The 25,395-nt window shown below is 37.9% G+C and overlaps 1 long non-coding RNA gene across 1 annotated transcript; it reads left to right on the forward strand.

Moving 5' to 3' along the window:
- The first annotated feature begins 6,853 nt into the window (after nt 1–6,853).
- On the forward strand, nt 6,854–16,991 carry LOC127499118 (uncharacterized). Its single transcript, XR_007926048.1, has 4 exons — nt 6,854–7,192; nt 12,314–12,370; nt 12,455–12,494; nt 16,191–16,991. It is a non-coding gene; the product is annotated as an uncharacterized LOC127499118 (long non-coding RNA).
- The last annotated feature ends 8,404 nt before the right edge of the window (nt 16,992–25,395 follow it).

Here is a 25,395-nt window from a genome sequence, read left to right on the forward strand (position 1 = left end):
GACAGTTGTGTATTAAGGTTACAGGCTCTTTGAACCCATATCTGTCTATCAACCTGTCATGCTTTGAAAAAGCCAGGGACCTTTTCCCAGGAACCCTTAGAGGGAAGAGAATAAGAAGGTAAAAAGTAAACACAAAACAACTTTTAAGTCACCACATCCGTCAGTGAAAGGAAAGCTTTATTTTTAGCAATAGCAGCGGGGTGATTTCTGGCGCTCTGTACGTGAAATGGCAGAGACCCCTGCCGAGCTCTCAGAGTCCTTAATGAAAGCGCTCAGTCTCTCTCACTCTCAGCTGTCTGTGTTATCGTGTTGCATAACTACTAGTGACGCCCGTACAGTCTCTCACTGTTGCCAGGGACGGCGGGCATCTGCCCTCCCGTAAAATAGTCATCACTTCATTCCTGTAGTCATACATCTTCCTGTAGTCATACATCTGAGCACTCATTTACAACTGTATTGACAAAGAAGTCTGTCTTCAGAGAATACAGAGATGCTCTCTTTCATAGCATAGGAACTTAATGGTGTTTTCAGTTGTTTAATTTAAGTATGTGTTACATTTAAGAAATAGTATAGAAATATAGTATAGTAATACAGACAGTTAATAATAATAAAATAGTATAAAATAATATAAAAATGTGCTATAAATTATATATATATATATATATATATATATATATATATATATATATATATTTTATTAATACTTTCATTCAGCAAGGATGAAAAATTGCACAAAAGTGACAATAAAGACATTTATAATGTTACTAAAGATTTCTATTTCAAATAAATACTGTTCTTTTGAGTTTTCTAGTCAAAGAATTCTGAAAAAAATACATATCACGCAGTTTCCACAAAAAAAAAAAAAAAACTTAAGCAGTTTGATTATAATAAGAAATGTTTCTTGAGCACCAAATAAATACAGCATTGGTAGGCATTAGAGAATTCTTTGAAATATCTTTCAAAAACATTAAAAAAAACAAAACAAAAAAAAAAAAAAAACACTTTGAACGGTATAAACACACAGGGAGTGATCAGGGAAAGTGATAAGGTACGCTAGGTCTAAAAAGTCTCTCATGTGGTCTTCAAGTGTATGATGCTCCTACAGAGCAGGTGTACATCTGGTAAGTACGTATTTTTACTCATTCGAGGATCAGTTATTCTGCCATGGTTGGTGGTTGCAATCCAACATGAATGACGAAGGAATTCTAAATAGTCTTTAATCCACAAACAGAAATACACAGGAGAATCTCAGGAGAACATACATGCAAACTACATTTAACATCGATGATAACCATCAACTGAACAAAACAGGAAAACAGGAACAGACCAAAACCAAACTAAAATACAAATGAACTGACAGTACTTAACAAGTGTGACATTAGTCCCCCTCCCAGAAGGTGCGTCCTCCCGCCGTAACAAGTCCAACTGATAAGGGAGGGAGGGGGCTTAGGAGGAGGATGAGGGACTGCCAAAGGGTTGGATGATATGACAGTAGGTGAAACCAGGGCGGTAATGATAGTGGGAGAAGCCACAGAGAGGAGAGCAAGAGGAGACAGGTAGGAACCCAGAGAACAGCCAGGATGAAGATCAGGAAGACGAGGGGAGGAAGGAGCCATGGTGGAGACTTGGAAGATGAAACCTGGGGGACAACAGATTGAGATAGGTCTGATGGAGGTGGAGGCCCAGGTGGAGCCGAAGAGACGATGAGACAGGGTGACACTGACGGATCTGAAGACCGAGGCAGAGCCACAGCAATGACCGTCTGAGGACTGAGGCGGAGCCGGTGGGACTGAGGACTAAGGTGAAGCGGGAGGGATGGTGGAGCCCGACGGAGCTGAAGGGGCAAAGGGATGAAGTGCAGCTGAAGGCACGGAAGTCCAGGACACAGGCAGAGCGACATCTGACCAAGGCGGAGCCGGAGGGATGAGGGAGACTAGTGAAGCTGTAAGGACGATGGCTCCAGGTGGAGCCGAGGGAGGGAGGTAGGAGCCAAGGTGGACCTGGCACAGCTCAGTGGAAGTATGGGTGGGGATCCATCACATGCCCTCATACTCCACCAAAATACCCTCCTCACAGAACAATATAGCTGGCTTGACTCTGGCATTGTCATCGCTGCAGGCTCGGACTCTGTGTCTGTGGTGGGCTCAGGCTCTGTGCTGTTTCTGGAGTGGGGTTGGTCATGTCTTCCTCAGCTGGGCAGACAGTGAACACAGATCCACAATTCATCAGTAACTACACTACATAGGCGGCAAGTGTCCCTCGAGGACCATCACCGGGCAGGAGTGCCTTAAACCGTGCATTTAATCTAGTCCGAAAAACATACATAGGGAGCAGTCGGGGAAAGTGGTAAGGCAAGCTAAAAAGTCTCTTGTGTGGTCCTCGAGGGTACGATGCTCCTGCTCCATGCAGAGCACACGAACAGCTGGTAAGTCCATATTTTTACTCGTTAGAAGGTCGGTTATTCTGTCACAGTTGGTGGTTGCAATCCAACACAAATGATGAAAGAATCCAATCTAAAGAGTCTTTAATCTACAAACAGAAATAAACAGAAGAATCTCAGGGTGTACTCACACTAGGCGCTCTGAACCGTGCCCGAGTGCGTTTGAACCCCAAAGCAGGGGTTCCTTTGACTAGTGTGATCGTTCCGTACTGTGCCCGGGCGCGGTTCGTTTAGCCTTCCCTGGCCTGCTTGGAAGAGGTGGGCCAGAGCACGGTTCAGTTGGTCTCGGGCTCGGTACGCATACAGTGTGAGTGCTAACTGTGCCGGAACAGCTGCTACTTTTGTGTGCACTACTGTCATCATTACGACGGAAAACATCTTTATTACTACTTGGATAGTACACTTTTTAATTAATATAATTAATTTGAGTGTATTTGGGTTTATAACGGGTCTGGTTCTCACCTTATTGATGAACAGGAATTTTTGCGAGTAAATTTGCAAATTCCTCCTTTAACCTCAGCTGCCTTTGCACTAATCCTCTGATACGTGCAAGTGAAAATCATGGCGTGGCATAAATGATAAATCTATTAGGCAGTATCTTATGGAAAGTGCTTTTCATCCTGTTTTCTTCCATACAAAAAGTTGCATCGTATATGACGTAAGCGTGCTCCGGCCTGGAACGTTAAGTGCAATGTGAGTGCAGGTCAGCGGGGGAGTGGGGAGGGAGGACAATCACGCTCGGGCTCGGTTCAAGGCAACCATGCCTAGTGTGAGTACACGCATAAACTCAGGAACACACACACACACACGAACACACACACAACACACGAACACACACACACACAACCCACACACACACACACACACACACACACACACACACACACACACACACACACACACACACACACACACACACACACACAACATTTAACATTGGCGGTAATTGACCGTCAACGGAACAAAACAGGGAGTAGGCCTATTTATGCACAGAGAACTAAACTACACACAGGTGGGGGTAATCAGTAACCTAGGTAACAAACTGGCATACACTGGCAAACTAGGTCAAGTTAAGCTGGGGCCACAGTAAAAGGATTTTCAAAATGTTAGAGACCACAAACATGACAATAAGAAATCATAGACACACGTGACAGTATTAAATTAATTTATATTACATTTTATTACATTTTATATTACACCTTTTTGTAATGTAAAATATGATATAAAATGGGACTACTGTTGACAGTAAAAAAAAACACAGAGATATATAGTTAATGTGGATAGCATTATCTGCACGATGTGGTCTTGCCAAAATTTGATGAGAAAAATTTGAGTTTATCTTGTGATTGCAGACTTTCACCAAAGAGTTCAAAAACATCAAGGTATAAGACTTCATTTTAGAGTTGCACATGGCACTTGGATGAGGCTTGTTGTAAGAGTGGAACCAGAAGAGACTGGCGGCTCCCCGGCACGTGTGTCTTATTAGGAGTCAAGGTGAGAGAGAGGACCATTCGCACGGTCCCTAGTCTCCCATCCATTCCACATGCTGGTAATTTATCCCCTCTGGTTAACCTACTTTCATCACAATTAAAATGCCCAGGGCTTTGGCACATTGCTCTTTTCTTCTGTCTCGTTCTCTCTCACGTAGACACTGAGTTTAATCTTGCTTTTCTCTTTTCGTAAAGACATCATAGACTAGCCAGGGCGCCGATACAGTTTCAGTATTACAGCAGGCACCAAACTGTAAATCTCATATGACATTACATCCAGTTTGTGTGGATCAGGGACGCACCACGGCCTTCCTGACATATTTTACCACAATGCTTACCATAATGCCTCTCGCAAACAAAGTCAATAATCGAATCCCAAGCTGGCAGAACATATCAGAGAGATTTTTTACCACATTCCTTGTGAAGTTTAATTCAAATGTTGATCTAATAAATCTCATTCTTGTTTCTGATCGACATCAGTCTACACAGGCCTTTAAAGTCTGATGAATACATCAGTTCTCCTGGGAGGAATAAACCTGTCCAGTTAAATGAGATTGCAGGAGTAGTCCATGCATCTGGATCATTCGGACACCCTAATTTTATAATGGCAGTCTCGATCAGAGCAGCTGCAGCCCTTCGCCAAGACACATTAATTCTCTAAATAAGTTCTCAATGAACTCATAGTGAATCAATGGGGTCTCTTCTGTCTGCAGGTGGCTGCACCATACAAAGCTAACTAATAGGCGGGTTTGATTGCTACACCGTGAGAAAAATGATCGATAGCACCAAGTGCTTAGTGCCTTCGACTTCACCTCAAATTTTAAAATGCTCCTTCCAATGTGGTTAATTTCCTGTCAGAGCAAGTTACTCAATACACAACAAACTACATGAGACTGGGAACCGATGACGTTATGTTGAAACCAGTGATGTTAAAACAGATTTGGATCTGAAACCTGATGTAATTTGAGGCACTTTCTACATTGTGGAGTGAGCTTTTTTTTTTCAGTGATAAAGCTGCAATGAAACAGAAGTAGTGAAAGATCTTTTTTTCCACATTGTGATGTACATCCGAGTGTAATGGATTATCGAAAAAGAAAAAAGGTAAGGTGGGGACTTGTTTTCTATGGATCAGTTGATGATTGGATTTAGAGTTGTGGGCGTTGCACTCAAAAGCGGAGGCAGGTGAACGCAAAGTTCTGCATACGTCACCAGAGAGGACTTAATTGTTTGATCAGAAATACAGTAAAAGTAGTAATATTGTGAAATAATATTGCAATTTAAAATAACTGCTTTGTATGTCAATAAATTTAAAAATTAATTTATTCCTGTGAAGGCAAATTTCCTTCATTTCCTTCAATTACTTCACTCTTCAGTGTCACATGATCTTTCAGAAATTATTCTAATAGGCTGATTTGGTGCTCAAGAAACATTTCGTATTATTAGCAATATTGAAAAATAGTTTTTTTTTTTGTAACAATGTAAAAGTCTTTACAGTCGATTTGATCAATTTAATGCATCTTTGCTAAATAAAAGTATTTTTTAAAATATCTTTAAAACAACAACAGTAATTCAAACGGTAGTGTATTTTCTGGCTAGAAAAAAGTAGAGTCACTTCAGAAGCAGGGAAATGTAAAAAATAACAATTTGATTAAAAATTGCAAAGACAAATATGTATACTGTATATATATTTCCTTGGAATAATACACACTGATTAATCATTTACAATAAATCCAGGAATGTGTTAAGAAAGTACATACATGTTGATTTATTTAACTTTTAATTACATTAATTTACATTTGAAACTGAACTTGAGTCAAATAAACTCAAAATGGCATGCACATGTACTCAAATACAAATAGAATGACTTCATGTGGTGCAGGAGAAATTGCATGAAAGTTAGTGGAGAATTTCAAAGTAGTTGAAGTCCTTTCAGTGGTAAATGCCGGATGGGCAGACTTGGCTGCTGATGGAAGGGCTTTCTGTCCTCCTCTCCCTCGCTCCACTGGACCCAGCTTTCCCTGAGGTTCTTTAGGTGGACTCCTAATGAAAGATCAAGGGCATTAGCTGCCGTCGGTGCAGAAACAGGGTACCTGCAGTTAACGGGATGGTTACAGAACATTAATTTTACCGCAGGCTCATTTGTAACGGGGAGAAAAGTGTGTGTGTAAAACTGAAAGAGAGAATGACAGAGTAATTGAGAAAGAGAGACAGAGAGGAAGAGAGAGATCAGCCCTGATTTGAAGCTCTCTCACAAATCCATGTCCAAAGGTGTAAAATTCATGGAAAGCATGGTGTGGAGAGCAAAACAGAGAAGTGGGAACCATTCAAGCTGGCATTTCCATCTGCTTCGTCAGCACAACCTCCATGAAAATGTCAGATTCATTAAATGCTCCCTCTTTTCTCTTTCTCTTTACCTTTAGCTAGTTCATCTCTTAAGCCCAGTGCACATTGTGTGATTTGTTCTGTCCTTTACAAGTGTTGCTTGACCCCGGTGAGGCCTTGCATACCCTACACGTCAATGCAGACTTGGTGTCATCATCAGTGGTCTTTTATGTCAGACTCTTTGATAGTAGGAGTAGAGCTTTGGATTATTTGGACTTTCCTTTTTTGTAAACATATTTAAAAAAAATAAAAAAAAAAAAAAAAACTTTAAGATTAAATTTTGAAAATCTCCCATTGACTTTGACATTAGCCTCTTTTCCACCATCAGGCCGAAAGGTTCTAAGAACTGTGTTACCCAAGCTACCAATAAAGGAGTTAAAAGCTACAAGTAAAAAGTTGGAAAAAGTTTAGAAAAGGAAAGAGAGAAAAATAAGTGTTTTAGAAGAAAAAGAGTTTCATCCAATCACTGACAGACTCCCCTAACCGTGCGTTTACCGTGCATTCACACCGCCGTCGACGAGAGTTGAAGTCAGGTAAACGTTATGGTAATGAGCTATGACGCGGTTCAGCGGCAACCAATCGGAATGTAGAGGTCCTCGCTTGAGAGGATTCCGATTGGTTGCCACAACTTGTCATTTACTTTGACCCTCCCGCCGGCGGCGGTTTGAACGCACAGTACAGCGTTGTTGGCAGGGCAGCCAAGGCGAATTTTGACGCTCTCGCCGGCGGTGGTGTGAACTCACAGTAGTAGCAGTACATTCAGGTCGCGCCGGCGCCGCTGTCAGCGTGAGCAGACGAGAGAGCGCGAGTCAGACGAAGCAGCTTTGCGGAGCATCAAAGCAACTTAATTGTTTGATTAAGACATTAAATTCATGACATGGTGAGTTATGTTTTAAACATTTGCTTGCTGTTCTGCTAGAAAAGTGTCGCAAACTCGGTAGCGAACTTATGAGTGTATTTAGGCTATAGCACGCATAGCATAGCACGTGTGTAGCACAAGCCAGTGCTAATTTGCATGTGGGCTAAAGGTAGTCACATGTGAAAATGCTAACGAGTTAATGAAGTGTGACAAAGTGTGGTATTTGGCTTCAATGTGTTCAATAAGTGTTGAAATGTTGAGTTAATGTGTTGTTTAAAGTACATGCACGTGAAGGCCTTTCCACAGGTTTGAAATATACTTGCTGTGGTGGAAGCCGGGTGGAAAATCCTCCTATTACCCACGGCACAAAAAATGGTCTACTTAGGGCTGGGCGATACAGCTAAAAAAAATTATCACGATATAATGTTTCATATTGTTCGGTATCGATAATTATTGAATTTTTTTTAATAACTTTAAAACTTTAAAAAAAAGTTTGAATTTAACCAATGCATTTTTAATTATGGCAAAAAAACAACAAATAATTTTAAAACAAAAGTAAAATGTAAACAAATTTTTCTTATTATTTAACTACAGTAGTAAAATAATAAGTGTTAAAGAAAGTTAGAGCTGCACAATTCTGGATAAATTGAGAAACACTTTTTTGTTTGTTTCAAACTGAGATAATGATTCTGAATGACAACTATTCAAAATAACATGTAATTTACCAGAGGTTCTGACAAAATATTAATTGCTGCAGTCTATTTTAAAATTTTAAATGAATTTCAATTAATTATTTTTTAAAAATCTGTTCTATGTATGATTCAATGACTCACTCATAAATTCTCGTTTCATTACTGGATGAATCAGTTGCTGCGTCCCAATTCGCCTACTTATACTATGTCCTAAAAGTATGTACTGTTTTTGTAAAGGAAAAAGTACATACTTTTGAGTGTGTAGCAGAAGAGTATGCAAGCTTTAGGACATACTACCTCGTCATAATAGACCCTTTTCACATTTCCGGGTTTCTCAGAAGCGGAAGTCGTCATAGTTGGGTAAAATTCTATGGCGGTGAATGAGAGAATACATTAAATATATTTTTTTGTGTTTCCATTTGCTCGAATAGCAAAAGAAAAACTCCACAATAGTGTTTTCACAACTTTCAAAAAGAGGAAAAAAATAAAGAGCGATTGATAACAGCAGTCAGAAGAGAGAAATAGGTCATTTTTACTGCCACTTACATACTGTAGCTGCTGTGTTAGAAACACCCTCACAGCAGCGTTAACTAGTTTTTTGTAATTTGATGCAAAGGTAATATAATATTAAGTACAGTGTTATAAATGTACCTACATTTAAAAAAAAAAAAAATGAAAACATAAAGAACTTTGCAGGATTAACTATACTGATGACCGTTAAAACGCGTCATCACAGTCTGTGAAAAGGGTCTGTTGCGTCTTTAACGGACGTTCTGTCGCTTAGTTACGCAACCTGTAACTGTTTAAACTATCCTGTCAATCAACATGTCACAGTTAAAATCCTCCACATTCAATTCAATTCAATTTAATTTACTACTATTTTTGAGAGAAATATAGTCGGACGTTTATCTGCCAGTTATGGGTGTTTCATGCAGAGAACTCTCCTCATCTTTGCATAATGATGCATTTAAAAGTTAATGACCAAACACATCGTTATAAAAGTTCACAATGCTGTTGCAGATGAAATATAATGTGGATAACATTTAATAAATATCTTTTCGTCAGGTTAGATACTGATTATTAAAGGGTTAGTTCACCCAAAAATGAAAATAATGTAATTTTTTACTCACCCTCATGCTGTTCCACACCCGTAAGACCTTCGTTAATCTTTGGAACACAAATTAAGTGATGAGAATATTTTTGGTGCGCCAAAAAAAACAAAATAACGACTTATAGTGATGGCCGATTTCAAAACACTGCTTCAGGAAGCTTCGGAGCAGTCAGCGTGTCGAATCAGCGGTTCGGAGCGCCAAAGTCACGTGATTTCAGCAGTTTGGTGGTTTGACACGCAATCCGAATCATGATTCGATACACTGATTCATAATGCTTCGAAGCTTCCTGAAGCAGTTTTGAAATCGGCCATCACTATATTTGTTATTTTGTTTTTTTTTGGCGCACCAAAAATATTCTCGTCGCTTTATAATATTAATATTGAACCACTGTAGTCACATGAACTGATTTAAATATGTTTTTAGTACATTAATGGATCTTGAGAGAGGAAATGTCATTGCTGGCTATGGAGGCCTCACTGAGCCATCGGATTTCAACAAAAATATCTTAATTTGTGTTCAGAAGATTAACGAAGGTCTTACGGGTGTGGAATGACATGAGGGTGAGTAATAAATGACAGAATTTTCATTTTTGGGTGAACTAACCCTTTAATCACTCAAGCCCCTTTATCTTAACTGTTGGTCTTGCACATCCATCATGTTTGTAGTTTTTTTTTAAAACTTTTTATTCATATTTGTAGTTCTAATCGAATTCTCGTCCACAGCGCAATGTGTTATGGGCAATATTAGCCTTTAGAGTGTGCACGGATCTGCACTTCAAATTCTAACTGGAAAAAGTAGACCATCCGGGTATCTTTGGAATACTCATTTCAACATACTACGATTTGGGACATACTAATTCTTATTTCGAATACTATTTAGGACGGACAGTATGCGAATTTGGACGTAGCAAGTGTATTTGAAAGAATCTGTTGAATGAAGATTCAACGTCAGATACATTTAAGTCACTTGTCGCCACCTGGTGGTGAAACAATGTAATCGATAAATGCGTCATTTTCAGCGCTAGGTTTTTTTTTTCTTTGTTTTTTTTATCGATAACTTAGACATTACTATTTATATTTGAACTATAAACTTTTATCTCAGTACTTCTGTGATAATCTGAATATTTGTAACACAGAAATAAAGATACTGTGTGGTTGAAAACACTGATTGTGCAGCTGTTAATACCTAAATGACAACTGCTCTCTCGACGAACGTTGAAGTAGATCATCTGTAAGACATAAGGAAGCCATGAAACTGCAACACTGATGAGCTGAAGTAATTTTTTTATTCACAATCTCCTCGTCACTGGCAGGTACAGCACTCATTTTCATGTATTTGTGTGTTCTGATCTCACGTGGTGATTGCGCATCTGAACTCCACAGCAACTTGTTTGCGGTCACTCGTAGCGCGTCTGTTTGTGATCCAGGGACAGAGCGAGCTTGAGTTGTTCATGCAACCGAACGTAATGTCTGTTTACATTTTAACGCATTTAAGTGAAACTATATCGAGTTATATTGAACATTTTTTTTCTATTGTTATCGACGAAGGTGTACCGTCGATAAATATCGATACCGATTTTACCGCCCAGGCCTAGGTCTACCTCGTGACAAACAACAAATAATGTGTGACTTAATGTGTTCCAACTTATTTATTGAAATTCATGTACTTTTTTTTTTTTTTTTTTTTTTTTTTTTTTTAACTTATATACCACAGAATTCCTCAGCTACACCATGCACATGAAATATTAAATTATGATTTTGTTTTTTTAATGATGATCAAAATAAATGAGTTGTTTCTGAATATTAATCTGTTATAAGGGCAGAATTCTGCCATCTGCTGGTTAGAGAAAAATCTGTAGGAGAAAAATCTGTAAGAAGTAAAGTTTTAGAAAAAAAAAAAAAAAAGTGTAATTATCATATACGGCCCATAGAGATCCATTCATTTTTCTGGATGTTTCTAACTGCTCTTAATGCAATGTGGAACAAACAGACACACACACACCCACCTAGGGCCTCATTTATAAAGTGTTATAGAAACGGTCCTACATTTGATCTTACGATCTGTTTTCAACTGTGTGTATGTGTGATTCATAGAACAACCAGAAAACGCGTGTACACCTCTCTTTCAGATGTGAAATAAATCACAAATTATCTTGAACTTGCACGCAGCTGAATGGTTTCAGTTCTCTGCCTTGTAAACAGTGCCTAAGTAATGTCATTTACATTTAAAAAAAAAAAAAAAAAAAAAAAAAAACACCAGTTATCGTCCTAATCCTTTTATTTAGAATGGTGATCTGCAAAAACAGGCTTAGATTTCCAAAAACCTGCAGAACACTGACAAAGAAAAGTGCATACTACTGCTCAGATCCTGAAGCGGCACTAAGCACTTTTCCACGTCAAAGACTGTACTGTCCTCCAACTGGTGTTCTTAACAGGGCTCCAGACTGCGACTAAATGGTCGCATTTTGCGATCATTTTTCCTGCCTGTGCGAGCAAAATTCTGTTAGCGGACGTGCTGGCATGACCACCACAATGTTGCCCAACATAAAAATGACAAATGTAATGAAAGCGGAACAAAACTGTGCTACTCATTTGTGCTTCACGGACTGTTTATCAGTTCGGACCAATGTCAGTGCAGCGGCAAAAGCCGATCTTGATCATGTGACACTGTTACTACACAGCGCTAGGAGATCCAGTAAAGAAAGCATTTGAATTCGCCACAGAATTAATAACATCGCTGCCAGATCTAGTGCACTCAAAAAAATGATTCAGGCCCTTCATAGATATGACACATTTAAATTTCATTCACTTTAATTAAACTTATCTAACTAGGAGTAATACGTATTTATATCTAATGAGTCCAACTTAAAATATTTAAATAGATTAATCTATGAAATTTATTTAAATTTGGCCAACTAAATTTAGTTAGATTTGGGAAATGGGAGTGCCTTCTGCGCATGTGCGAGACACGCTCAGACAACGCACTCACAGAGTGTGAGCGGCACCATTTTCTCATGCTGGTGGAAGGACCGTTTTGGCTGATTATCTTGCTTTTGGATATTCATTGCTGGTAAGTACTAGTTGTTTTGTGGTTAAAAATTGATCTTGGTGCCAAGGAATGTGTATATCATAATATTGAGTGAAATATGTTGGGTGAAATACAGCGTTGAAATAATTAATAAGTTTATAATTAAGTTTAATAATTAAGTTTATTTTTTAAAGTTATTGGGAGCATCAGAGTTGGGACTGTATATTAAATAGAACCATGTAACATTAATCAAAAGCATCTGTTTTCATACGAGTAACGTTATTCAAATAACATTTACAACTTTTTCACAGTTTGATGACCGTCATTGTGGCATCATTGAACATCAGTGTGACAATATCCAAGTGATAGTAAGTCATTTGCTCAAATAATCTGATTTTTACATGTAATTTGTTAAATATGGTGTGTAATAATACTTTTGATCTTATTTTTAGGATTGTGAATGTGGCAGACACACCCCTCCACACACAAAAAGTATGTTTTTTTTTTTCTATTACTAGACTGATTATACATACATATATATACAGTATCTCAGAGAAGTGAGTACACCCCTCACATTTTTGCAAATATTTTATTATTTCTTTTCATGTGACAGCACTGAAGAAATGACACTTTGCTACAATGTAAAGTAGTGAGTGTACAGCTTGTATAACAGTGTAAATTTGCTGTCGCCTCAAAATAACTCAACACACAGCCATTAATGTCTAAACCGCTGACCACAAAAGTGAGTACACCCATAAGTGAAAATGTACAAATTGGGCCCAATTAGCCGTTTTCTCTCCCCGGTGTCATGTGACTCGTTAGTGTTACAAGGTCTCAGGCGTGAATGGGGAGCAAGTGTGTTAAATTTGGTGTTATCACTCTCACTCTCTCATACTGGTCACTGGAAGTTCAACATGGCACCTCATGGCAAAGAACTCTCTGAGGATCTGAAAAAAAGAATTGTTGCTCTACATAAAGATGGCGTTGGCTATAAGAAGATTGCCAAGACCCTGAAACTGAGCTGTAGCTCAGACCATACAGCGGTTTAACAGGACAGGTTCCACTCAGAATAGGCCTTGCCATGGTCGACCAAAGAAGTTGAGTGCACATGCTCAGCATCATATCCAGAGGTTGTGTTTGGGAAATAGATGTATGAGTGCTGCCAGCATTGCTGCAGAGGTTGAAGGGGTGGGGGGTCAGCCTGTCAGTGCTCAGACCATACGCCGCACACTGCGTCAAATTGGTCTGCATGGCTGTCGTCCAAGAAGGAAGCCTCTTCTAAAGATGATGCACAAGAAAGCTCACAAACAGTTTGCTGAAGACAAGCAGACTAAGGACATGGATTACTGGAACCATGTCCTGTGGTCTGATGAGACCAAGATAAACTTATTTGGTTCAGATGGTGTCAAGCGTGTGTGGCGGCAACCAGGTGATGAGTACAAAGACAAGTGTGTCTTGCCTACAGTCAAGCATGGTGGTGGGAGTGTCATGGTCTGGGGCTGCATGAGTGCTGCCGGCACTGGGGAGCTACAGTTCATTGAGGGAACCATGAATGCCAACATGTACTGTGACATACTGAAGCAGAGCATGATCCAGCATATTGGATTCCAACATGATAACGACCCCAAACACACCTCCAAGACGACCACTGCCTTGCTAAAGAAGCTGAGGGTAAAGATGATGGACTGGCCAAGCATGTCTCCACCCTATTGAGCATCTGTGGGGCATCCTCAAACGGAAGGTGGAGGAGCGCAAGGTCTCTAACATCCACCAGCTTCGTGATGTTGTCATGGAGGAGTGGAAGAGGACTCCAGCCTGGCAACCTGTGAAGCTCTGGTGAACTCCATGCCCAAGAGGGTTAAGGAAGTGCTGGAAAATAATGGTGGCCACACAAAATATTGACACTTTGGGCCCAATTTGGACATTTTCACTTAGGGGTGTACTCCCTATTGTGGTCAGCGGTTTAGACATTAATGGCTGTGTGTTGAGTTATTTTGAGGGGAAAGCAAATTAACACTGTTATACAAGCTGTACACTCATTACTTTACATTGTAGCAAAGTCTCATTTCTTTAGTGTTGTCACATGAAAAGATAAAATTAAATTTTTTACAAAAATGTGAGGGGTGTATTCACTTCTGTGAGATACTGTATACACTACTGTGCAAAAGTCTTTGGCACATAAGTATTTTCTCCCCAAAAAAGGTTTTAAGCCAGTTATTTATATCTTTTGCTATAGTGTGTCAGTCAGAAATATGAGTTTACATTTCCAAACATTCATTTTTCCATTAATTGTAATAATCCAGTGAAATTTTTGTATGCACAAGGAGTCTGACAACAGCTGGTATGATCTGATCTCACCACCATCGAGTCTGTGATTACATGAAGAAACAGAAAGAACTGAGACAGACTAAATCCAGAAGAACTGCAGCAACGTCTCCAAGACGCTTGAAGAAACCAACCTTCAAAGATACAGTATTGTGAAAAGTTTTAGACACTTGTGTAAAAATGCTGTAAAGTCAGGATGCTTTCATAATGTAATAGATTTTATTTATCAATTAACTCCTATTAACTGAATAAAATCAGTATTTGGTGTGCTCACCCTTTGCGTTTAAAACAGCTTTTGTCCAGGTACACTTGGGCATTATTTTTCAGGTAGCTTTGCAGGCAGGTTTCTTCAAGTGTTGTGGAGATGTTGCTGCAGTTCTTCTGGATTTAGTCTGTCTCAGTTCTTTCTGTTTCTTCATGTAATCACAAATGGACTTGATGATGGTGAGGTCAGATTACACTGGCTGTTGACACCTTGTGCATACAAAAATCTCAATGGATTATTACAATTAATTTCCAAATATTAATTTTGCCATGTAAATTTCCTACTGGCACACAACAGCAAAAGATTGTGAAGCTTGTAAAAATACTAATGTGTCTCAAGACTTTTGCACAGTACTCTGTGTGTGTGTGTGTGTGTGTGTGTGTATGTATATGTGACTGGCACAATTGGATTGACACCGTTAGCCATCAGATACTTTTGTCCACGCTCTCATTGCTGGGCATCACAGGAACTGTACATTGCTGGTGTGAATCTCACAGGTAGGTCTATCAAGCACTAGTAACGGGGGTACCTGAAGGGTCAGTGCTGGGACCCCTCCCTTCTCCATATATTCATATACAATACCGGTCAAAAGTTTGGACACTTTACTATTTTTAATGTTTTTTAAAAGAAGACTCTTATGCTGATCAAGGCTGCATTTATTTAATCAAAAATACAGAAAAAAACGGTAATATTGTGAAATATTACAATTTAAAAGAATGGTTTTCTATTTTAATATACTTTAAAATATAATTTATTTATGTGATGCAAAGCTGAATTTTCAGCATCATTACTCCAGTCTTCAGTGTCATATGATCCTTCAGAAATCATTCTAATATGCTGATTTATTATCAATGTTGGAAACAGTTGTGCTGCTTAATATTTCTTTGGAACCTGTGATACTTTTTTCAGGATTCATTGATGAATAAAAAATTTAAGTACAGCATTTATTCAAAATATAAATCTTTTCTAACAATAGAAATCTTTTATCACTTTTTATCAATTAACACATCCTTGCTGAATAAAAGTATTAATTTCTTTCAAAAAAAAAAAAAAAAGAGAGAAAATATTACTGAACCCAAACTTTTGAAAAAGATTTATATTTTAAATAAATGCTGTTATTTAACTTTTTATTCATCAAAGAATCCTAAGAGAAAAAGGTTCACAGGTTATAAAAAAAAATATTAAGCAGCACAACTGTTTCCAACATTGCTAATAAATCATCATATTAGAATGATTTCTGAAGGATCATGTGACATTGAAGACTGGAGTAATGATGCTGAAAATTCATCTTTGCATCAAAGAAATCAATTATTTTAAAGCATGTTAAAATAAAAATTGTTATTTAATAATTAAATTGTTATAATGTTTCACAATATTACGGTGTCTTTTTTTTTTTTTTTTTTTTTTTTTTTTTTCTTCTTCTGTATTTTTGATAAAATAAATACAGGCTTGATAAGCATAAGAGACTTCTTCTTTTAAAAACATTAAAAATAGTAACATGTCCAAACTTTTGACCAGTACTGTATTCTATTATAAAGGTACATGGATTCTCGTACCATTGCTATGCTGATGACACAAAGCTTTACTTTTTATTTCAGGCTGATGATCTGACGGTAGCTGCATGGATCTTGGACTGCCTGGTGGACATCTCGGCATGGATACAAGAACATCACCTGCAACTCAATCTGGCAAAGACAAAACGTTTCGTCTTCCCAGCCACTCTGATGATTCAGCATAATTTCACCATCCAGCTAGGCTCATCAACTGTAATTCCATCCTGATCCGCCAAAAATCTTGTAATTTTTGATGACCAGCTGTCGTTCAGAGACCACATTACAAAGACAGCTTGGTCATTTAAGTTTACTCTGCACTATACCAGGAAGATCAGGCCCTTCTTAACAGAGCATCTGACACAACTTATCCAGGCCCTTGTCATTTCTGGACTAGACTATTGCAACGCTCTTCGAACATGCAATCTCTCTAACCCTAACTGGACAGCTGAATCCCTGACAATGTTAAAGAAACAACTGAAAACTCATGTCTTCCATGAACAATTAATGGCATCCCGCTGACTCTTAAAGAAAGCAAACAAACAAACAAAAAAACGATGCTTTCACTATTAAATCCCTCTCCGATCTAGTTTGTACTATTCTGAACAATGTTTGAATCTTTGTATTTTTTCGCACTTCTTGTTTATTGCCTCCTTAAGATGAATTGTTTGTATTCCTTATTTCTAAGTTGCTATGTATAAAAACGTTGGCTAATTGGTTTATTTTTCATATTAACCACTTTGACAGCTAGTGCATATTTTGCATTGTTTTTAATATTGTGCTTGTTTTACAGTTAATAACTGTTTTATACCTGTTTTTATGACTTTTAAATAAATACATCTCAACCAAGTTTTGTGTCCAGCTAAATGTTTTAGTTTGAGTTGGACAAGCATAATTTTTTATTTTTATTTTTATTTTTTTTATAAATTAATCAATTTCATTTAAACTGTATTTGATAAACATTTCATTGCATGAATTTGTCTTTTATGAGTTGTGGCTACACATATTTATTGGATGGAAAAACTGCCCTCAATTGAGTTCATCCAATGAGTTAATTTTTTTATTTTTATTTTTTTGAGTGTGAGAGCATTGGGACTCTTCACTAATAATCATGTGGATTATTTCGTATTTGTACACACAGGAGAACTTTTAATGAAAAATCTCCGCCTAATTCACAACACGTGCATACGCACATGATTTTGTTTTTAACTTCGTTCATATTTTAGTGAATTTGGAGTATTCTAAATGAGTGGCCGTGTGCACGAGGTTAGTCATTTGCATAAAACACGCCCATACCATGTCCATATAAGGGCTTTCCACGCACGCTTTCCAAACAGACTTACGTCACTCTTGTCAGACATGCCACTGTTTAAAGTGCCCCAATTATGGATTTTTGAAAATTACTTTTCATGTAGTGTGTAACATGGCTCTAAGTGAATGAAAACATCCTGCAAATTTTAAATCTGAAAGTGCACCATATATAAAAGTAAGAATCGACTCCGAGTCAATTAAACGAATCGTTTATAAAACGAATCCCAAGTCGTTTCGTTGTGACGTCACAACGAAACATTAGCATATTGTCCGCCCACTTATTGCATGCGCAGACGCCAGGGAAAATTAATTTTTTTCAACAATACTACAGCAGTACAATCTTTTGTTGTGTTCCTGTCATGTTACTTAACAACTGCTTCTCAAACCTCAGGGAGTGTAATGCAGGATTCACAAAATGCTTAAAATATGACCAGCTTGCTCCTCTGAATCTCAGCCTGTAAGAATTGATGTTTATATTTTCTAGCGATCGTTCAAAATTCATAGTTTTGTATGTTATGTTGTGTAACGTACACCCTAGTCTGTCTCCTGCTAACCGGCTAACTCACGTTTCTGTAGTTCTGCTATTCAGATGTGGGTCCAATATTGTCTAAAAATGTGTTGATTAATGCAGCTCGTCTGTCTTATTACTTGGAGTAATGATCAAGGATGGAGCACGACTTGTTTACAAACTGTAATGCATTATCAGCTATTCACGTTTGTGCTCAGCTAACGTAGGAGTTTACAACATAGCTTTGGGCCCGGTGCTTACATAACTGTAAAACAAACTGGTTTTTTTTCCTCTGCGTTTTTATTATTATAATAGAGTGGAGCTCTATCTATATTGTAATAGGATGTTAAGATGCTAGTCCGTGCTAACTAGTTGAAGTATTCTCTCTGTAAACAGTAAACACCCATTGTAATGTCAAACAATGATACAGACATTTTTTACTTTGTTAATAGTTATGACGAAAAAGTCTGTGTACACATCTGGCCTAAATGTTTATCTTATGTTAGAGGTTGGACAAAAAAATTACCCGTCACGTCATTGACACGTATATAAATAAGATCTGCTTATCTTTTTGAATTTTTTTTTTTATTCAAAAGTTTGATTCACATTGACCAGACTTATTGAGTATTGAGTGGAAAAGTGATTTATTTGAATTTGAAAATGGAAGTTCAGAATCACATTTTGTACATTTAAATTGAGTATTTGATTGAATAACTTGAAAACACAGGAATGGCTCTCACAAAAAAAACTGGGCTTTATTCGGTTGTTCTAAAGGTATGTGTAAAAAAAAAAAAAAAAAAAAAAAGTCACTCCCCTTGTCACATTGGGGGGGGGGGGGGGAAAGAAATCCAGCATAAATCTGAAAATTTCCACACCACAATGAAGGCAGTGAGCATTATAGAAATTGGCAAATAAAATCAATAATTTCAGCTTAAATCTAAAAATGCATAAATGAAGGCCTGGTACTGGAGCATAAAAGCAATGTGAAATAAATTTTCAAACACACACAAATGTTCAAACACACACACACACACTATATGCACAAAATATTAATCACAAAAGTTGTTATAAGAGCAATTGGTCACATCCAGAAAAATGAATGGATTTCTATGGGGCCTCTGCTGGAAGTATATGGTAATTACACTTGCTTTCTAAAACAGTATTTCCTACAGATTTTTCTCTAACCAACAGATGGTAGAATTCTGCCTCAGCACCTAGATCAATATCCAGAAACAACTCAAAATTAATTTTAAACAAAAGATTTGTAAAGCTTCATGGAGCAGTGTTTTGAAATCGCCCATCACTAGATATTGTTAAATAAAGTTGTTACTTTGTTTTTTTTGTTGTTTTTTTTGCCGCACAAAAAGTATTTTCGTCACTTTATAATATTAAGGTTGAACCACTGTACTTACATGAACTGTTTTAAATATGTTTTTAGTACCTTTCTGGGCATTGAAAAAGGAAATGATCTTGCTGGCAATGGAGGCCTCACTGAGCCATCGGATTTTATCAAAAATATCTTAATTTGTGTTCTGAAGATGAACGAAGGTCTTAAGGGTGTGGAATGACATGAGGGTGAGTAATAAATGACTAATTTTTCATTTTTGGGTGAATTAACCCTTTGACATCGGTATGCAGACGTTTTCAGCATTGCCTGCACCTGAACCCAACTTAAATGTGCAATTTTTATTAAAACTAAATATTTCCATGTATTAGCACCTAGTTCAGTGGACATATAATACTGATGACATTTATGGGTTACTTCAGGTAACATAACCAGGGTTTTTACTCTCATTATACATCAGTGAAGGAGATAGCAGCGTGTCTAACCACTCCCACCCTGGCAATTTCAGGGACCGTGTAGACCTGAAATACATGCCCTCACTGATAAAGTCCTGGCACGTTTCAGCAGCCATCGTACCACAGTTTCCAATTTCTCCTCAAATCCCTCGACTGTGCCCCCATGCAAATCAGGGAGATTAAGGCAAGATGTATGGACTTGCAAATGTATTCAAACATTCTTCCCTTAATGCCACAGATTTGCTGTAATACTCCCATATTTGTGTCTGACTTACAGGGACCGACAAATTGAAGCCACCGTGTGGCAGATTTGAATGGTTATTATCTCGCGGCGCATTCCATCAAAGAGAGCGCACTTATTGATTCGCGCTGCCAATGAGCGCCTCCATTTCCTGCTACCTTGGAAACGAGAATAAATATTGAAGTAGTTGCAGGTGGGAAGTGTTAGTTCTGGTTGTCGGGTCCTCCAAACCCAAACAATCCTCCTGAGACGACAACTTTCTAGGTGATGAAGGGGGCAGCCGCTCCCCAGACAAATTCATGTTCAATTTTTCATGTTACGTGCTGCCACTAAAAAAAAATGGATGTGCTGGAATGAAAGCCACCTCGCTTTGTTTCCTTGGCAACAAACACATGCAATATGTCTTTTGGAAGTGTGTTTTGGGGCTGCGTGCCGGCTCTCGTGGGAGATTTCAGAAGAACGCTAAGATAGATTCACTGAGTAAATGAAACAGCCTTTTGACTGCCAGTGTGATGTTTGCAGGGATTGTACGATGAGGTCACAAGCTTGCCAAACTCCACAATAACATGCACAGGCAGCCAAAATTGAATAATGACATTTGTTTGGTGTTTAGTTTTGTTTTGAATTGAATTTACCCCAGAATATGTCGGTGTAAAGTGTAGAACATGTTACCTCAGCTCTAGTAACCTGTGTGTAACCTTTGCAAAATATATGAACTTCACATGTCTGTGTCTGGCAACAAGCTTATTGTACATTTTCCGTCTCTCTTTTCCTGCAGTTGCATAGCAACACAGGCGAGCACGGGTGTGGTGACAGGGTGCAGGGAGGCAGTTGTGTTTCCAAACACTCACTCTTTGATTAGGAATAGGCCTATAGGCTGCGTGTAAACAAAGTTCACTCTGATGCGAATATCAGACATAAAAATTTCCATTTCCAGTTCCATTTATGAAGTTCAGGAAGTTGTGGTCAGTTTAGCAAAGAAATCTTTAAGAATGCAACTGTAAGCAAAACTGCTAGCTTATAATTTATACTCATATTACTGGTCATTCAAGTCTTTTGTCTGCAAATCTGCAGTGTGTGAAGTTTTCTGGGGGTTGGGCATTGGATTGCTGAGAAGAAAGTGACAGCCAGGATCAATATAAGAATTGTCATGTTCCAGATACAGTCACTGTTGCTCATCTTTAGTCATGTGACATTCTGTAATGGATGACATCAGGGGTTTATGGTGGTTTACAAATTGTGGGAAGTTATTGAGAGTTATTTTTAATGTTTTTAATAGGTAGCAACTAGATTTTCAACAGTAAGATTTAAGGTCAGTGAGTTTTTTTTTAAAGAATACTCCGCAATGATGCATTAATTGATCAAACGTGAAAATTTTAATCCACTCATTTTATCCACTCATATTATTATTACTCATTTTTACGAACCAATAACGTTTCTATCCTGTTTTCAGTTAATGAATGAATGGAACTATAGCATGCCTCCCATTCAATAAATCGGAATACTCATATCTCATATTTCAAATTATGTGCATTTTATTGCGAAATTAAAAAAATAAATACCATTTTGGCACCGTTTAATGTGGCGTGACAGATCGGTGTAGCTCCTCAGTTCAAGAGAAGCGCCAGCACGAAGCGATCATCTTTTCTACTTTAATACCAGTTACAGCGCGAAATAAACACAACTGAACACCTGAAGGTATGTTAAAAGATACAGTACAACTTAATGAAATCCGTATCCTGTCTCATGTAATCGCTCAATCAGTGTCAATAAAACAGCTCTTACACAATGTCACATTTACCTCAGAAAAACCATATTCAGTGACCATAAACTCGTTAGTCATCTAGAAAAATTAACTCTAGAAAAGAGCATTTTGCTAAATATATGCAGCATATTACATGTTCATTATAACGTTTAATGTTCAATATTTAATGCATGTTTGAATAAATCCGTCAAGTTTTTATGATAGCCACCATTTAAATGTTTGTATTTTAAAAAATTGGAGTAGAAATATGATTACGTAGTTGTAAAGTTAGTATTATAACTATTATTATTATTAGGGCCCGAGCACCAATGGTGTGAGGACCCTATTGTGATTGCTCAGTCAATTATTCTTCTCCGAAATGAATCACATTTTTGAGGGCCTAAACATGCTCAAACTCATGAAACTTTGCACACACGTCAGAAGTGGTGAAAATTTACGTCTGATATGGGTTTCAGAATTAGGTGTGGCAAAATGGCTCGATAGCGCCACCTACAAAATTTCAATTAAGCGCCTTTTGTGCTACGTTTCACGTACAAGTATGAAATTCGGTACACACATGTAACAGCCTAATACCTACAAAAAAGACCCTGGGTCCAAAATCTAAACAACCCAACAGGAAGTGAGATATTTTGAATTTTCTCTTCAAAATTTTTGCAGTTTTTGTCATTTCCAGTCATTGTACTTTAACGAACTCCTCCTATAGATTTTATCAGATTAACATCATATTTGGTCAGTCTAATCTTAAGGCCTTAGCAGTGTTAACTTGCAAAGATCTTACATTTTCGTTGAACGGCGTGTCCGTGGCGGTCTGACAAAGTCTGATGTTTCGCCATGAAAGAGGAAGCTGTTGTAACTCAGGTAGGGCTGTGCAATTTTATCGTATTTTCGATTTTGGCTTCCAACGATTATGAAAACAAGATAATTGAGGTAATATGATTACTGTACCGCTGCCACATTCCGTTCAGCAAACCTTCCTTTCCTTCACAGTGGTGCGCTTTTATTCCTCCCTAACCCAAACATAACATCCAAATCAGCCGAATAAGAGAGGGATGTAAAATGCAGTATACTGTTGCTAAACTTCGGGACGTGCTAGATATTAAACGTAAACAGTGCTAATAAAAGCGCATTAAGCCGCGAAACGGACGCTGTTCCCTAGGCGGCCACCTGTGCGCGCGCTCCGAGACAGTGTGGAACGCGCATAAGCAAAGGGATTCAGATACGCGCCTAAACAGTCAAATAGCCAACACAAATATATCAAAATACTTTTTAGGTAAGTATCCTCGTAAACGCAGTCAGTTATGTCTTAAAGGTGCTCTATGTAAGAATGACAGCTAGTGGTTGAAATGGGTACTGCAGTCCAAATTCAAAATATTGTTTGCCCCGCCCCCTCCTCCTCAGACTTGACGCTCTCGCGGGTTGCCAGTTTGAAGACGCAACAGGAGCGAGCTTAATTGACATTGGAAGGCGAGCAGACTTACACACTGTAAGATAATTAGTTGATTTATTGATTTATGATGAGTTGATATCGCTTTTTAATATCCTCCCTTTCATAGAGATTTTTAGATAGAAGCTGAGTTTGTTCGCTGGCTTCCATGGCTGCAATTAGCTGCATGTGTTTTCTGCCAACTGGCAACCCGGGTTGGCGAAATACTATTGGGTAAATTGGCAACGTGCGGTTTTGCACAGACCAAAACAAAAACATAAATTCCGACACGGAGCGCAAATTTCAAAGTAAAATAACTGGCTGTAGCAATGGTTTTCAGAGAAACGAATATGTGAACTCAGCATGTTTAATAAATATCTGCAAACATATTATGGTATTTTTACTTACATAGAGCACCTTTAAGTGTACACTGAGAAAGTGCGCGTGTATTGCTGCCTTCACATGCTATCGGAAATTTGATAATTACCACTTCTGAAGTCGTGATTAGCTCATCGCATTCATGTTGCGAAATGAAAGGGTGTTCATGTGCAATTTTTACCTAGGAAACTCGTATTTACCACAATTCCGAGACCTCGTGAAACAGCATAACAGTAGGCTTATATCGGGTCCGTGCAGCTCTTAAAGGGACAGCAGCCAACATTAATGATTGCTGAAGTCATTGTTAATCTAACAAGAAAAGACAAAGATAAAATCACTCACTGCTCTTGAATAAATAACTTTTTAGTTTTAAATAAGAATTAGTCTATATTTAATATATACAGCCGTTATTTTACATTTGATGACTTTTTCTGTTGGGTAGCTATTATTATCTAAATACCACTGATAGTACATCTATCTTTCATTTGTGTTTTTGTTCTGTTGTATTTTTTGTCTGCTTTGTAATTAGTTTCTTTGTTCTTATTTAATTGTTGACTGTTTATTGTCTTCTGTAGCTGTTTTGAGGACTTTTTACTTACATTAATTAACCTAGTATTAGTTTTTGCTGAAATATTGATAATTGTGAAATTTCACTGACATTTAAAATTACTCATATCATGAATTAAGACTTTGATCATATCACCCACCAATAATAATGTTAAATAATCGCGATTTCAATATTGACCAAACTAATCGTGATTATGATTTTTGCCATAATCGAGCAGCCCTAAACTCAGGCATACAATGTCTGAACTGCCTCAAACTTCACATGTGTGATAAGACAATATTCAGTTAGTCATAGCGCCACCTGCTGGCAACAGGAAATGACATGCTTTATACTGTAATTCACTCCCAGAAAAACATTTAAATATGCCATGAAGTACCAAACATACTAGAAACACGCTAAATCATGCAACACTTGGCTAAGTGCTAATGTTTGCGATTAATGCCACAAAACAGGAAGTTGTAACTCAGGCATACAATGTCTGACCTGCTCCAAATTTCACGTCCTGGCCTGATGACATCTACAACATTCAGTTACAGTCAAAGCGCCACCTGTTGGTAGCAGGAAGTGTGGCTCTTTGAAATGACTGCCATAATTCTCCTGTATTTACTCATCTACATGCATGTCGCCCACTGTTCGCTGTTTTCCTAAGGCCAACAGGTGGCGGTGAGGTCGGGTGCGAGGGCCCTTTCATCGCTGCTTGCAGCTTTAATTATTATTATTATTACGGAAACTTCCTTGAGTGTAATTTAAGTGTTTGTATACAAATCAGTTCATTTTAATCTATTATAGTAATGTAGTACTAAGTGACCCCATGTATAATTTACAGCATTGAGATTTTTTTTCCTCAAGAAAATTTGTCATGTCTGTACCTGATATATATCCAAAATAATTGATATTGAATCAAATCTAATTGAATCTGAATCGAATCGCAAGCTTGTGAGTCAAAATCGACTCGAATTGTGAAATTTGTGTCAATACCCAGCCCTAGTGAAGACATTTATAATGTTACAAAAGATGCTGCTCTTTCGAACTTTATACTCATTATAGAATCTTGGAAAAAAAATGTATCACGATTTCCACAAAGATATTAAAGGCACAATATGTAATTTTCGCCGCTAGAAGTCTCTTATTCAAAACAAAGATGTAGCTTGATGATGCCGTGAATGAGTTGTCTTCAGCTCTTCACCTCCACAGCCAATGGAAAGCAATCCGACTTGACTGGGGCAGGAATCGTGTTCATGGATGAGCTAATGTATTAA

The sequence above is a fragment of the Ctenopharyngodon idella genome, chromosome 17 (assembly GCF_019924925.1).
Source record: "Ctenopharyngodon idella isolate HZGC_01 chromosome 17, HZGC01, whole genome shotgun sequence".
NCBI classification, from domain to species: Eukaryota; Metazoa; Chordata; class Actinopteri; order Cypriniformes; family Xenocyprididae; genus Ctenopharyngodon; species Ctenopharyngodon idella.